General features: G+C 35.7%; 1 long non-coding RNA gene across 1 annotated transcript; it reads right to left on the bottom strand.

The window, feature by feature from the left end:
* Positions 1–13971: 13971 nt before the first annotated feature.
* On the bottom strand, positions 13972–15187 carry LOC149140457 (uncharacterized). Its single transcript, XR_016265006.1, has 2 exons — positions 14282–15187; positions 13972–14169 (listed from the first exon to the last, which is right to left on the bottom strand). It is a non-coding gene; the product is annotated as an uncharacterized LOC149140457 (long non-coding RNA).
* Between the last annotated feature and the right edge of the window lie 484 nt (positions 15188–15671).

Below are 15671 nucleotides of genomic sequence, written 5' to 3' on the forward strand. Positions count from 1 at the left end.
GGATTTAAATTTTTCGATGGGGCATGCAAACTCCTTGGGAAGCCATGCACATGTAGATTCACTCACAGATTTTTTTGAACAACTACTTGGTAATAACAAATTTATTGATATAGAAATAGCACTTATTCAACTTAAGTGGAGAAATCAAATATTTGGGGATGCTATGTTAGCAAGGCACCTTGATAGATTCCTAATTAAGGAACCACTGATGGATAAGATAGAAATTGTTAGGTAATGTGAAGTTGGTTCGGGAGGAATATCATATCACTCAGCTATTTTTTATAAGTAGAAAGTATTTCTCCAAAACCATGGGAACCTTTCAAAATTTAGTTTGACATGGTTAAGGGATGGGGAATTTCAAAGAATTGTTAAACAGGTATGGCAGATTGAAATAAGTTCATCGACAGAGCACCTGGATGGAAACCTTATTCACCTTACGCAAAGGATGATAGAATGGGAAATGGAAAAGAAAAAAAGGAAGAGGAGTCCCTCAACAATATCGAATTTGAATTAGCCAGGTTAGAAGACCCACACAGTGGTGGGTATGATTCTCTAGAATCAAAGCTATATATCATGAACTAGAAGTAGAGAAAATCAAGATATTAAAGGAAAAGGAAGAAACATGGAGACTTAAGATTAGAGCTCTCTAGCTCTAAGAGGGAGATGATATTACCAAAATTTCCCAACAACACACAAGAGTTCGGAAGGCTTTTGACACTATATGGTTCTTAGAGCATGAGGAGGGATCCTCATTGCATTATTTCAGGATATTAATGAATCCTAAACCCCAAAAAATAAACCTCAAACCCTTAACTCTAAACCATAAACACTAAGAATTTTATAACATTTTAAAAAGTAGTCTATAAATTTTATTTAAGTGTTTATTAAAAACATTTACTCGTGTTATAAACCCTAAAACTTAAACTCTAAACCTGAAACTCCAAACCCTAAAGCCTAATGTGTAAACCCTAAATACTAAGAATTTTATAACATTTTAAAAACCATTTTGCAACTTTTATTTAAATATTTATTAAAATCATTTACTAAAGTGTTATAAACCCTAAAACCTAAACCTTAAACCTTAAACCTAAAACTAAAAATTAAAACCCAAAACCTTAAACCTTAAGCATTTTATAACAGTTTAAAAATAGTTTTGGAACTTTTATTTAAGTCTTTATTAAAAGCACTTACAAAGGTCTTATAAACCCTAAAACCTAAACCCCAAAGGCCAAACCATAAACACTTTACCCTAAGCAGTTTATATCATTTTAAAAGGAATTTTATAACTTTTATTTAAGCCTTGATTAAAACCACTTACTAAAGTCTTATAAACCATTAACATTGCGCAAAACCACCCTAAACCCTAAAACACAAACCCTAAATGCTAAACCCTAAACCCTAATCATTTTATAACATTTTAAAAATGATTTTGTAACTTTTATTACAATGTTTATCAATGTAATTTACTAAAGCATTATAAACCCTAAACACTAAACCCTAAACTCTAAAACCCAAACATGAAACCCTAAACCCTAAACCTTAAATGCTACACTCTAAGCATTTTATAGAATTTTAAAAAGTTTTTTGTAACTTTTATTTAAGTGTTTATTAAAATCATTTACTGAACCCTTATAAAACCTAAACCTTAAACCCTAAAACCTAAGCATTTTATAACATTTTAAAAATAGTTTTTTAACTTTTATTTAAGTTTTTATTAAAAGAATTTACTAGATCCTTATAAACCCTAAATCCTAAAACATGAACCCTAAACCCTAAACCCCAAACCCCAAACCCCAAACCACAAACCCTAAATACTAGTCATTTTATAACATTTTAAGAAGCCTTTTGTTACTTTCATTTAAGTGTTTATTAGAAGCATTTTCTAGAGTCTTATAAACTGTAAACCCTAAAACCTAAACGGTAAACTGTAAACCCTAAACCCTAAACCCTAAACACTAAGTATTTTGTAACATTTTGAAAAGTGTTTTATAACGTTTATTTAACTTTTTATCAAAATAATTTACTAAATTGTTATAAATCCTAAAACTTAAGCCTTGAACCATAAACCGTAAACCCTAAACCGTATAGCCTAAACCCTAAATTAAATTCGCTAAATACAAAATGGTATATTCTATATTTATATTAACTAATATAATTTATTATTATAATCCTATTTATAATTAATATTAAATAAATATTATTGATTTATTATTGTTGTAAAACATTTTTAGTGTTGATGCAAAGTCTTAATCATAGTTGAGAACAACTCCGAATATATAATAATTTTTATTTTTATTAATTAGTGTAGCTAATTATTATAACATTTTAATAAATAGTCTATATGTATAGAGAATATCATGCATGAAAATATTATGCACAACATTTTATATTTTGTTAATATACCATGTAATAAAAGACTTTCTCTAATAATTTGAATTAGGATTTGGTTATGCAAGATAATGATAATTAGAATGATTGTTTCAATATGGACATGTTTAGGAATCAATTGAAGATAAGTAATCATTTCTAGGGTACATAAAATAATAAGTGATTCATGACTGCATAGTAATGCTTGAGAACAACAATTTTGGAGATTAGTTGGTCCATCTTAAGCATTATAATTATAGAAACAAGATTATAATTTGAAATACAAAAAATTTATGTTGGTTTCAATTTTCGTGGATTTTTTAAGTTTGTGATACCTGTTTAGTTATAGTGGAGTAGTCACTTTAGTTTATCCTACAAAATCTCACACAAAACAATGGTAAGAGTCATGTAAATTGTTTTTCTATTACATATTCAATTCAAAGTTTAACTAATTGGTACCAACTACACCCTTTAACTTGATAATTTTGGTTCCTATATTCAACTTAAAGATAGAGAATGAAGTATCTCCATTGACAACATATAACAAAATATAAAGATGTCAAAAAAAAATATTGAATACTCTTACTGAAGTCTACTATCCATATTGAACAGAGTCATAATGTTATTGAGAATAAAGGGTTGTCTGCACAACTAGCTTATAGAGTTATACTTCAAGTAGATTTGAGTGAATTTATTGTTCCTCCACATTTAATATATTTTCTAAGAAAATTATTATAACAAAGTTACTATATGTCAATTTCAAGCTACAATTTAGGTAGAAATAGGTTCTATATTTTATGTTTTACTTTGAAACTGTCAATTGTTTTTACTTTAAAAGCAAAAAAATGTTATTTTAAAATGTAATTTTTTATTTTTTTGCTTTTGCCATCAACCATGTTGTCTTTCTAACTTTCAAATTGTCAATCTTTTACGTCAAAAGAAATTACATGTTGTTTTTTAATTTAACATTTGAATTTTTACTGTTCATATTTTAAAATTTAAGAGTTAATTATTTTGATTTGTTTTCTTTTAATTTAATGTTACTTTTCTTTTTGTTTGTAGATCTTTAACTAACCTAATTAATATTCCGCATTCTAAATTTAGGTAACTTTTTGGTTTTTGGTAACTTTTTACTTTTTGGGTTGTTGTAATTAGTATTTCTTGAATTCAACCCTAACATTTAGTTAAGAGTTGGTATAAGAATTCGAATTCGTGCCGATCCGAATTTGCGGTGTTTATTCATAGCCGTTTCGGATTTCAAAATAGCAATCTGTCAGAATTGTTTAAATATGTGCCGAATTGTTACAAGACGTATTATATGAGTCTGTTCGACAATAATTCAGATTGAATCCAAGTCAAATTGAATATCCACAATGTTGTTGTCTGTGTCTCTGTATTTTGTTGGGAGAGGGTCGTGTGTTCGATCCACAATGTTGTTGCCTCTGTATCTTTGTTGAGACAACATTGTGTGTTCCATACACGTTCCTCTTCATCTTTGTCTCGAGAGGGTTAGATTGAATATAACTCAGATTGAATATATCAAGGTCGTGTGTTCGATCCACAATGTTGTTGCCTCTGTATCTGTGTCTTTGTCGGGAGAGGGTCGTGTGTTCGATCCACAGCGTTGTTGCCTTTGTATCTTTGTTAAGAGAGCACACTGAATATATGAATGTCATGTGAATGTTGTTGCCTCCGTATCTGTATATTTGCTGGGAGAGGGTCTGTTCGATCCACAATGTTGTTGTCTCTGTATCATTGTTGAGAGAGAATTCTGTGTTCCATCCTCATTCCTATTTGGAGAGCGTCAGATTGAATATATGAAGGTCATGTGTTCGATCCACAATGTTGTTGCCTCTGTATCTATATCTTTGTTGGGAGAGGGTCGTGTGTTTGATCTACAGTGTTGTTGCCTCTGTATCTTTGTTGAGAGAGCATATGAATATATGAAAGTTGTGTGTTCCATCCACATTCCTCTATATCATTGTTTGGAGAGGGTCAGACTGAATATATGAAGGTCCTGTGTTCGATCCACTCTCCTCTGTATCTTTGTTGGGTCCTATGTTCGATCCATGCTCCTATGTATCTTTGTTGGGAAAGCGGCTCTGTATCTTTGTTTGGAGAGCGTCAGACTGAATATATAAAGGTGTTTCTTCGATCCATGCTCAACGTAGCTAGCACTTCATAACTCTACTTCAAATCACGTTGGAGGTAAGGAGGCCATTTCTGTCTATTCAAATTAACTCAACATTCTTGATACATGCCTCTGTTTCTTAGATCTTTGTTTTACTTCTTCTTGGATCTTTGTTTTAAAGTCTTGGTGATAAAAAATTTCTGAAACTATGGAGATAGTTGATGGAAAGTCTTGTTTGCACATTTGAAGCCATGCATTTTTCTGCAACTATAGATAGGGTTTATTGATAATTTTGTTTGCAGAATCTTTGTTTTAAAGTGTTGTTTATAAAAAAAAATCTACAACTATGGATATATTTTAGTGACAAATTTGTTTTCACATTCAAAACCATGTCTCTTTTTCGAGCCTTGTTTTAAAGTAGGGTTTATAATTTTTTCCTGCAACTATGGATATTGTTCATCGATAATTTTGTTTTTACATTTGAAATCATGCCTGGATATCGCAACTATGGATATTGTTCATCGATAATTTTGTTTGTACATTTGAAATCATGCCTCTTTTTCAAACTTTGTTTTAAAGTAGGGTTTATAATTTTTTCCTGCAGCTATGAATATCTTTTGCAAATAATTGTATTTGCACATTTGAAACCATGCAACTATGCCTCTTTTTCGAACCTTGTTTTAAAGTAGGGTTTATAATTTTTGTCTCCAACTATGGATATCATTTGCGAATAATTCTGTGCAACTATGGATATAGTTTGTAAATAATTCTGTTTGTACATTTGAAACTATGTATCTTATTTCAGTCTTGTTTAAAATAATTTTTTCATGCAACTATGCATAGTGTTTATGCATAATTTTGTTTGCACATTTGAGATGTTGAGCACTTGTTTATAATTCTTTTTCTGCAACTATGAGAAATACTTATTGATACTTGTTTATAATTCTTTTTTTCAACTATGATAAATACGTATGGATGCTTTTCGTGTTCCGTTATACTTTTTTTCACACAATGTAAACTCTGAGCACTTCGTCATCAAGATTCATCCTCAATTACTATATAGGCTCAATTACTATATCAGCCCAATAGTGTGGACTCAATTTTTGGATTATTGTTACCAAGACATCAATCATAGATACATGTAGCCACACAATTATGATCCAAAAACCGAGATTACAATCTTAACTTCATAGAAATTCATGCAAACATTTATCTCTTTGGGGTTTGTCAAAGGACGGATTGGAAAAGTTTTTTGGGTGGGTGATACACTTTGATGTTTTTTTTTAACTCTATTTTAATATGAAAATAGATTCAAATTTTTTTATTCGAATTGAAATTTGGCACTCAAATTATATATTTTTTAAAATTTTAATACACAAATAAATCTAACCTTCTAAATTATATTTTTAAATATAAATATGTAGAAATAATGTAGGAATTGGAATTTGGCACTGATATCATATATTTTTTAAAATTTTAATACACAAATAAATTTAAAATAATTAGAGTTATTTTTTATTTTTATCTAAATATAACATGAAAATGTTGTCACGTGTGTTTATTTTTGATGTTCACAACTCTTTGAGCTTTTATATCGAAAATCATAACTTTTCTTTTGTTATAATAGTTGAAATAGAATGAAGGTATCAAAATACATCTTAGTGAGGCAATATATTAGAAATACACCAATCTCTTAGTAGTGAAAGTATTGAAGGCATATAAACAATTGTTTGTGTAATGTATATATTGATATCTGAATTATCAATGTAAAGAATGAATCAATAAGTATTATAAATAAAGAGAATGAAATGAGATGTAATTTTTATTTTTTTTTAAGGTTTTGTGAGGAGGTAGAGGATGAGGGGGAGGTGGAGGTGGAGGTGGTGAAGGAGGAGGAGGCAAAGGCAACTGTGGAGGAGGTGGAGGTGGAGGTGGAGGAGGAGGAGAGGTGGAGGTGGAGGAGGAGGAGGAGGAGATGGTGGAGAAGGAGTTGGAGGTGGAAGAGGTGGTGGTTGTGGTGGAGGTGGAGTAGGTGGAGGTGGAGGAGCAGGTGGTGGAGGAGGAGGAGCAGGAGGTGGCAGAAGCAGAGGTGGTAGAGGAGCTGGAGATGGAGGTGGAGATGGAGGCAGAGGTGTAGGTGGTGGAGGAAGTGGAGTTGGAGGTGGAGGAGGAGGAGGAGGCGGAGGAGGAGGTGGTGGTGGTAGAGGTATATGTCGTGGAGGCGGAGGTGGAGGAGGTGGAGTTGGAGAAGGAGGTGTTCGAGGAGGAGGATGAGGATGTGGTGGTGGTGGTCGAGTAGGAGGTGGAGGTGGAGTAGGTGGAGGTGGAGGAGCAGGTGGTGGAGGAGGAGGAGGAGGAGGTGGCAGAAGCAGAGGTGGTAGAGGTATATGTCATGGAGGCGGAGGTGGAGGAGGTGGAGTTGGAGAAGGAGGTGTTCGAGGAGGAGGATGAGGATGTGGTGGTGGTGGTCGAGTAGGAGGTGGAGGTGGAGTAGGTGGAGGTGGAGGAGCAGGTGGTGGAGGTGGAGTAGGTGGAGGTGGAGGAGCAGGTGGTGGAGGAGGAGGAGGAGGAGGTGGCAGAAGCAGAGGTGGTAGAGGAGCTGGAGATGGAGGTGGAGATGGAGGCAGAGGTGTAGGTGGTGGAGGAAGTGGAGTTGGAGGTGGAGGAGGAGGAGGAGGCGGAGGAGGAGGTGGTGGTGGTAGAGGTATATGTCGTGGAGGCGGAGGTGGAGGAGGTGGAGTTGGAGAAGGAGGTGTTCGAGGAGGAGGATGAGGATGTGGTGGTGGTGGTCGAGTAGGAGGTGGAGGTGGAGGTGGAAGAGGAGGGGGAGGATGAGGTGGAGGACGAGGTGCAGTGAAAGGTTGTTGAGGAGGTGGAGTTGGACATGGAGGAAGAGGAGGTGGAGGTGGGGGTGAAAGAGGACAAGAAGGAGGTGGAGGTGAATGCAGAGGTTGAGGAGGATGAGGAGGAGGTGGAGGACGAGGAGGAGGATGACGAGGTGATGGTGGTGGAGGAGTTGAAGCAAGAGCTGGAGGAGGAAGGGGTGGACGGTGTGAAGATGGTGGAGGAGGTGGAGGTGGAGGAGGATGAGGAAGAGGAGGAGGTAGTTGAGGTAGATATGGTGGAGGAGGAGGTGGAGGTGGAGGTGGTGGAGTCGGTAATGTGAAGGTGGAGGTGGAGGTGGAGGTGGAGGTAGAGAAGGTGGTGGTGGAGGTGGAGGTAGAGGAAGTGGTGGCGGAGTTGGAGGAGCTGGAGGAGGTTGTTGTGGAGGTGGTGGTGGATGAGGAGGGAGATGGGGAAGAGGAGGCAAAGGAGGAGGTAGAGGTGGTGGAGGAGGTTGAGTTGTAGGTAGAGGAAAAGGAGGTGGAGGAGGTGGAGGTGGATGTGGGGGAAGAGGAGGTGGTGGAGGAGGAGATGGAGGTGGAGGAGGAGCAAGAGGAGTTAATAGTGGAGGTGGAAGTGGAGGGGAGTGGTGGGAGGAGGTGGAGCTGGAGGTGGCGTTGGAGGAGGTGGTGGTGGAGGATTTCGTGGGGGATGTGTATGTGGTGGAGGAGGAGAAGGAGGAGAAGGCAGTGGAGATGGAGGTGGTGGAGGAGGAGAAGGTGGTGGAGATTGAGGTGGTTGAGGAGGTGGAGGTGAAGGAGAGGAGGAGGTGGATTAGGATGAGGAGGACGAGGAGGAGGTGGATGTGGAGGAGGTGGAGGAGGAGGAGGTGGAGTTATGCAAGTTAAATTAAAATTCATCTCTTAAATTCAAATATTAAATTGTCACTCTCTCTCCATTGTTGGAAATGAAAGCTACAGTCTCATGAATCCAGAACATATCTCTTGACACACATAATACCCTACCATTAAATGATATGTAATACATTTAGGAAGATTTCCTCTATGCACAAATATAGTCATTCAAGTACATGAAATTTATTTAACGTTTAGATCTAATATCTTGTCCAAGAGTTTGAAGCATTTTTCAAGATTAAAATTTTGTGTTTGTTTTTTTTTTAATTTTATTAGTCCCTTAAACACTTATAGTTATTGTTTTACTGTTCCATGAACCATTTTTTGGGAATGACCAGTTTCATCTATTTATCATTTATTTAAAATGTGTTGGGTTAACGTTAGCGTTAACATTGTTTCTTGAATAAGAAGCCTTATGTCATTTTTTTATGTTTACTCGAGAAACATAGGATATTAGGAATCATATATGGATTTGTTTATTATATGGGCATTCCACATATTTATCATAATTATTATTACCTTTTTATATATCTAACGGTTTAAGGAAAAAAATTAATTTCTATTTCACTTTCTTGCATGACCTAAGATTCTTCACTTTTTAGAGAATCCATTGTCTATCTTGTATTTTGTTTCAAAATACTAATTGGTAAAGGGAAATATGTTCTACTTGGCTATTTGTATGGAAAAATGACCTATGATCTAGCTTCCTATGTGTTCATTGTAGGGGATCTATTTTCATGTGAACAACATTCCTTTAATGAAATTATACTTTTGAGGGAAAGGCTAAAGGAGCAATACATGTAATTAGTGGAGGATGAGAAACTCTTTAGTGTATTATCATTTTTGAAGCTGAAATCCTTTGATGATACTTATTTTTTAACATGTTATACTAAGTAATGAACATTCTTCTTTGTGGGTTGTATTTTTGAACTCGAAAATTGTGGCTTTATATGAGTTTGTGTTAATTGATTTTTTTATCATATAGGAAATTAACTTTCATTACATATTTTGTGTAATATCAAAAAATTGTGTATTCATCAACAATTATTAGAGTCTTGGTTGAAGAAGAAATCACAATAGTTACTATAATAGTTACACACCAAGGAGTTGAAAAGATTATAGATGGTGATGAACCATCAAATCCTAAAGAAGTTGGTTTATTTGAAGCTAAGTAATTGGTTTAAAAGAATTTACTAAAATGTTATAAACCCTAAATCATAATCACTAAACCCCAAATTCTAATCCCTAAACCATAAACCCTAAGAATTTTAGGAGTATCTATAATAAGGGAAGACCACACCTAGGTATGTGAGTGTAAGAGGGAGAAAATTGTGGCACATGAGATACCCTAACCTTTGTTTTTCAACCCTTCTTCATAAATTTATTTCCTTTTATTTATTTTTCTTTATAACTTCTCGAGGCTCAATGGGATGAATGCATTATGTGTAATACGTAGCAGTGGATACCCCCTTAAGGTGGGGTGGTTCATCCCTACACCCTAAACTATAAACCCTAAACCGCTAACCCAAAACTCCAAACCCCAAACCGTAAACCATAAATGCCAAATCCTAAACACTAAACCCTAAGCCTTTTATGACATTTTAAAAAGTGTTTTGTACCTTTTAAATAAGTGTTTATTCAAACAATTACTAAGGTGTTATAAACTCAAAACCATGAACCCTAAACCCAAAATTGAAAATCTTAAAACTTAAACCCTAATAATTTTATAGTGTTATAAACACTAAACTATAAACCTAATCCCTAAGGCCTAAACCAAAAACTCTTAACCCTAAACCCTAGACCCCAAACCATAGACATTTTATAACAATTTTAAAAATGTTTTGTAACTTTTATTTAAGTGAATACTAAAAACATTTACTAAACTACTATAAACCCTAAACCTTAAACTCTAAACCATAAACCATAAACTCTAAACCCTAAACTCTAAACCCTAAACCTTATTCTTAGAACCCTAAACCCTAAACCCTAAATCCCATACTCTAAACCCTCAACATTTTATAGCATTTTAAAAATAGTTTTGTAATTTTTATAAGTTTTTATTAAAATAATTTACTAGAGTGTTATAAACCATCAACCCTAACCCTAAACCATATACCCTATAGCCTAAATCCTATACCCTAATGATTTTATAACATTTTAAAAATTGTTTTGTAACTTTTATTTAAGTGTTTATTAAAATCATTTACTAAAGTGATATAAACCTTAAAACCTAAACCTTAAACTCTAAACCCTAAGCATTTTATAAACCTTAAACACTCTACACCAAACCATAAACCCTAAACCCTACACCCTTAACACCAAACCCTAGGAAGAGATCTAAAGGTTAAATGCTCATCTCTCTAGGACATTTGATATGAAGGATCTTAGAGCAAAAAAACATATCTTGGGCATGGAGATACATAGAGACAGGGAAAATGGTAAGCTTTGGTTATCACAACAAAAATGTGTGGAAAAAGTACTTGAAAAGTTCTGTATGAACAATGTGAAACCTATTAATGTTCCATTAGGTTCCCATTTTAAGCTTTCTTCGATTTTGAGTCCTAGAACTGATGAAGAAAAGTAGTATATGAAAATGTTGTAGGAAACTTAATGTATGCAATGGTATGCACAAGACCTGGAATTTCACATGCAGTTGGAGTTGTCAGCAGGTTCATGGAAAATCCAGGTGAAGAACGTTGGCGTGCAGTGAAATGGGTGCTTGGATATCTAAGAGGCACAAGTAACCATTGCATCACCTTTAATGGTAGTGAAGGATCAGCCTGTGGATATGTAGATGCTAATTATGCAGGTGATTTGGACAAAATAAGATCTACTACAGGTTATGTCTTTACTTTTGCAGGTGGAGCAATTAGTTGGAGAAAGAGCGGCTAAGAAGAGAGAGAAAGGAATGAAATCCAGAGAGAATTTAAAATCATTGATGATGATGATGATGATGATGGTTGTTAACGTCCACTGAGACCAAATAATGATCTATCGGACCTAAAAAGAAAAATTATTTATTTTGATTTAAGATGTTATTCCGATGCTCAAAAAGCTTGGAGAGAAGCCTCCCGAGTTCACTATAATTATGGCATTGTAAAAGGCTAGAAAGGTCAGTATTGTAACAAAGGTTGTGAAATTGAGATCTAATGTGGTTGTATGCAGGGCACTCTAAGAGGAAGTGGTTTTCATCCTCGATGCTCTTATTCTCACAAATATGGCAGATCCTTTCCATCCATGGCGTTTTAGGAACTACCCAGCGGCCAGTCTCACTATGGAGCTCATGAGAATTCGTTCTAATCTTTGCTATATTAATTTTCTTTTTTGAGCTAGTTAGAATAGAGAGATACTTTTGATCTTCAAGGGTGGGGTTGATGACCTTCTTATAATAACTTAATTTTCTTTTAGACGCTAAATCTTTCTCACACCACAATTTTTCTTTGAACTTAGAAGTAACAATATCTTTAATGTTATTTATGTTTTGCAAAGCATCATTCTCATTGATCTCCCAATAGTTTAACCAGGCCCTTGTGTCCTTATGCCATCCTCGGTTAAGCCTTAGGTGATTTTGGCTGGAATTTAAAGCTAGCTTAGGAAGTCTATGATTGTCTATGTTATTGAGCTTGTGCTTGTACATCAGAAACCTGAGCATAGCTAGGCTCTCAATAGAAGAAAGACCCGCTTCTATAAGGAGAATAGGATAGGGTGTATTACTTTTAATTTTCAGGTTATAAGTTATAAAACGCTTCTGGATTTGCTCAATATTCCTCCATGATTCTCTGGAGATGCTGCAGCCCCAAACTTCACAGCCATATAAGATAACAGGAGTGACTAAAGTTTCAAAGAGGAACTTCTTTTTATCCCACATTACGAGGTTTGCTGTTTTACAATTATTTTCAAGACCAAAATAAGCTTTCCATCCCCCATTGATCCTTTTCTCAATGCTATGGTTCCAGTTGAGCTTGTGATGGATATCAATTCCTAGGTACTTGTAAGAATACACTTCCTCCAATTTATTATTGTCATACGTGAAATTAGCGCAAGTGTCCTTTTTAGATTTGATAATCATAACTTTTGTTTTGTCTGTGTTAACAGTCATACCCATGGTAGAGCAGAAATCCTTAAGAAGCTTGAGTTGCTTATCAAGATCAGAAGGGCACCTTGCCAGAAGAACAATATCGTCAGCATAGAGAAGAAGGATAATGACTATCCCAGCTAAGATTGTGCCACCACATCCTGCTTCTTCTAAATAACCTTCGAGCTTATCGATGTAAATGCCAAATAGAGTAGGGGAGAGGGGGCAACCTTGTTTAACTCCGATGTTACACTTAATATCTTTTGACCACCCCTCATTGTTCTTTAGCTTGGCAATTACATTCTCGTATAGCCTTATAGCAGCAGCTCTTAACTCAAGAGGGACCTTTAGCTCTTCTAACCTATTCCAAAGGTTGTATCTAGGAACCGTATCGAAAGCCTTTCTAAAGTCTACAAAGCAGCAGAATAAATTGGATTTATCATTACGACATTCCTCCGCAATGATCCTTAGCGTAACAAGGTGGTCTGTTGTTGAGTGATGCCTTCTGAAACCTGCTTGGCCTTTAACCCGCTTATCTTCACTTTCAATCCATATGCTTAACTTTTTTTCCAGAATACTACCATATAATTTGGCTAAGAGAGGGCTGATCATAATTGTTCGGTAATTAGAGGGGTTATTTGTATCTCCACTTTTAAAAATAGGGATAATGAGGCTCTCAGTCCAAGGTTTAGGGAACCCTTGCTTAACAGCTTGATTGAAAAGCTTGTGGATGTGGGGGATGAGGACAGGGCCTCCAATTTTTAAGATTTCTGCCTGGTAACCTTCAATGTCCTTAGCTTTCCCGTTCGCGAGGCGATTAACCCCAAACTTAATGTCTTCTATAGAGAAGACTTCTTTCATTGTGAGCAGGGTTTCCAAATTATCCGTGACATTAGGAGATTCATAAAGCTTTTTAAGATAAGAATTCCAATCGTGAAGAGCAATTTTATTATTATCCTTAGTCTTCCTAGTCAGAATCTGCCTCCAAAAATTTTTAGGAGCTACCTTAGAGAGGTGTAAGAGATTCTCCTGTCTTTGACGAATGTACTATCTCTTTTTCCTTTTAATTAGGGCTTTGTATATTCTTATCTTGTCCATTTTAAGAGAATCATCAACAGCTTCCTTAATTGCTCTCCTCGCATTCTTACAATCTTTGTCATCAGGCTAGTCCGGTTAAAAATTCTTTCATCCATGCATCTCTTCTCGCTGATCTTCGGATCAATACATACAGAACAGAAAAACCCAAATGAACAAGAGCCATCCATATCGAAATTCTTACAATTGGAATTGATGAAACAAACAGGCTCTATCAAAAACAGAGCAGGGTTAAAGATCGAAAACTACATAGAAAGAACAGAGCCAGAATTAATGCCAACCGAGAACAGACCCAAAAAAATAAAAATAAAACTAAAAATCAAAAGGAATTAATGGGATTGGCATCGGACTAAGAAGAGAGAAGACCCAAAAAAATAAAAATAAAACTAAAAATCAAAAGGAATTAATGGGATTGGAAGCGGACTAAGAAGAGAGAAGAAAGATTAAAGTACATAGTAGATTTAAGGGATTAATGAGATCCAGAGAGAAATAACAAAGAATAAAGATTTAAAAACATTAACATTAGGCCGGTTCGGTTAAAAATTCTACTTCAATCGATGCAAACAAAACCAAAGAATAACTCAGGAATACTAATATAAACTAAATACATATCAGTATTACAGTTCTCTGGTTACCTTTCTCCATTGTAAATACATCCCTGCAACATGGATTGAAACATGGATTCAGAGGACTTAATTTAAGAAACCAAGAAACCGCCTCACATCGATGCACACTGACTGCAATCTGGGATCAGCATAGGATTCCTGTGGAATATGAATATGAAACCGCCTCAGCATGGATGCACAAGATTTAATTTAAAAAACCGAAAAACATGGATTCAGAGGATCTAAATTACAAAATCAAGAAACCGCTCACCATGGATGCAGAGGATCACCAAGAAACCGCAGGCTCTGAGGAATTTCTCCTCCAGAATAATGCTCCCAGTGGCCAGTATTTGACGATGGCCGCCGCCCAGATCCATATTGGCAGGCCCTGTTTCTCTCCATTTCTGTGCAATTAAGGATCTATACTGCCGCCTCACCAAGAATGCGGAAAATCTAATTTAAAAAACCATACAACTCTGAACATCAAGTTACCGGAATTAAATTTCCAAAATCAAATCGATTCCTCTCTCGTTCGCCTAATTTTATTTGCAGCCCACAACCCATAATCAGAGTGATCTATACCAGAATGCTTCATTTAACTGTGATCGGATGCCTCAGTTAATTGTGATCCCTGGGCAGAGTTCGGATGCCTCATTTAACTGTCATCCCTGGGCACAGTTGTCTTGATTCAGTAATTGATAGGCTACCTGCCTCTGCCTCTGCCTCTATGAAAACACAAGCACGCCTTTGCCTCCAGCTCTCAGAGAATACAACCACACCACACAGACAGACACACCTAACAACAGAGACCAGACCACATTCATACACACACAACACATGGAGCTCCAAACATACAGACGCACGAGACTAGACCACACAATGCAGAAACTCTGAGAGGAGGAGGAGGAGCACAACAATCCCAATCCAATGCCAATATGAATCCAAAAATTAAATCGAATTAAAGCAATCAATAACTTGAACCGTTGAGATAACCCGTTTGATAAGCAGCACCCTTTATCTCGCGCACTCTGCTATCACAGGGCCAATTTTACTAGGAGCGAAGGGTTGGGATTGCAGCGCTGCTTATCTCATAGATGTTGATGCCAATTCTATTTGCAACGGATGACTCGGATTATCTCTTACAAAGATTCTCCAGCTTTTTTCACAACAGAAATAGTAAAAAGCATAATCCCTGTCATCCTAACAGAAATAGTAATAAAAACATAATCCTGAAGCAAAAAAAGTAATAAAAACAGCCATCACATCAAAATTCGTTGACGTTGCACCAACACAGTCACAGCCATCAGAAAACACTTCCAAAACGCGAATACAGAAAATTCCGTTGAAGGAGCGGATCCGTTGAAATAGCTGTAAGATGCTTTTCTTGAAATTCTCATCCAAAGTACTTAACATCCACGTCCGTCCAAATTTGGAATGTTCACGTTTGAATTTGAATATGAATTTAAGGTGGGATTTTTGACATCCGTTAAATTCAATTAATATTTTTATGCGAGAGAGCTAGGTATGTTCTTTTATTTCTAATATAATTGATGGTTTTCATTTGGCTTCAACACTCATAAAATTGAATTGCTCTTTAAGTTTTATTTATTTATTTTTTTAGCTTCAATACCAGTTACCAATAGAATTGAATTATTAGTTTT

The sequence above is a fragment of the Pinus tabuliformis genome, chromosome X, assembly GCF_031772625.1.
Source record: "Pinus tabuliformis cultivar Carrire ecotype Pingquan chromosome X, CPIR1, whole genome shotgun sequence".
Lineage (NCBI taxonomy): Eukaryota > Viridiplantae > Streptophyta > Pinopsida > Pinales > Pinaceae > Pinus > Pinus tabuliformis.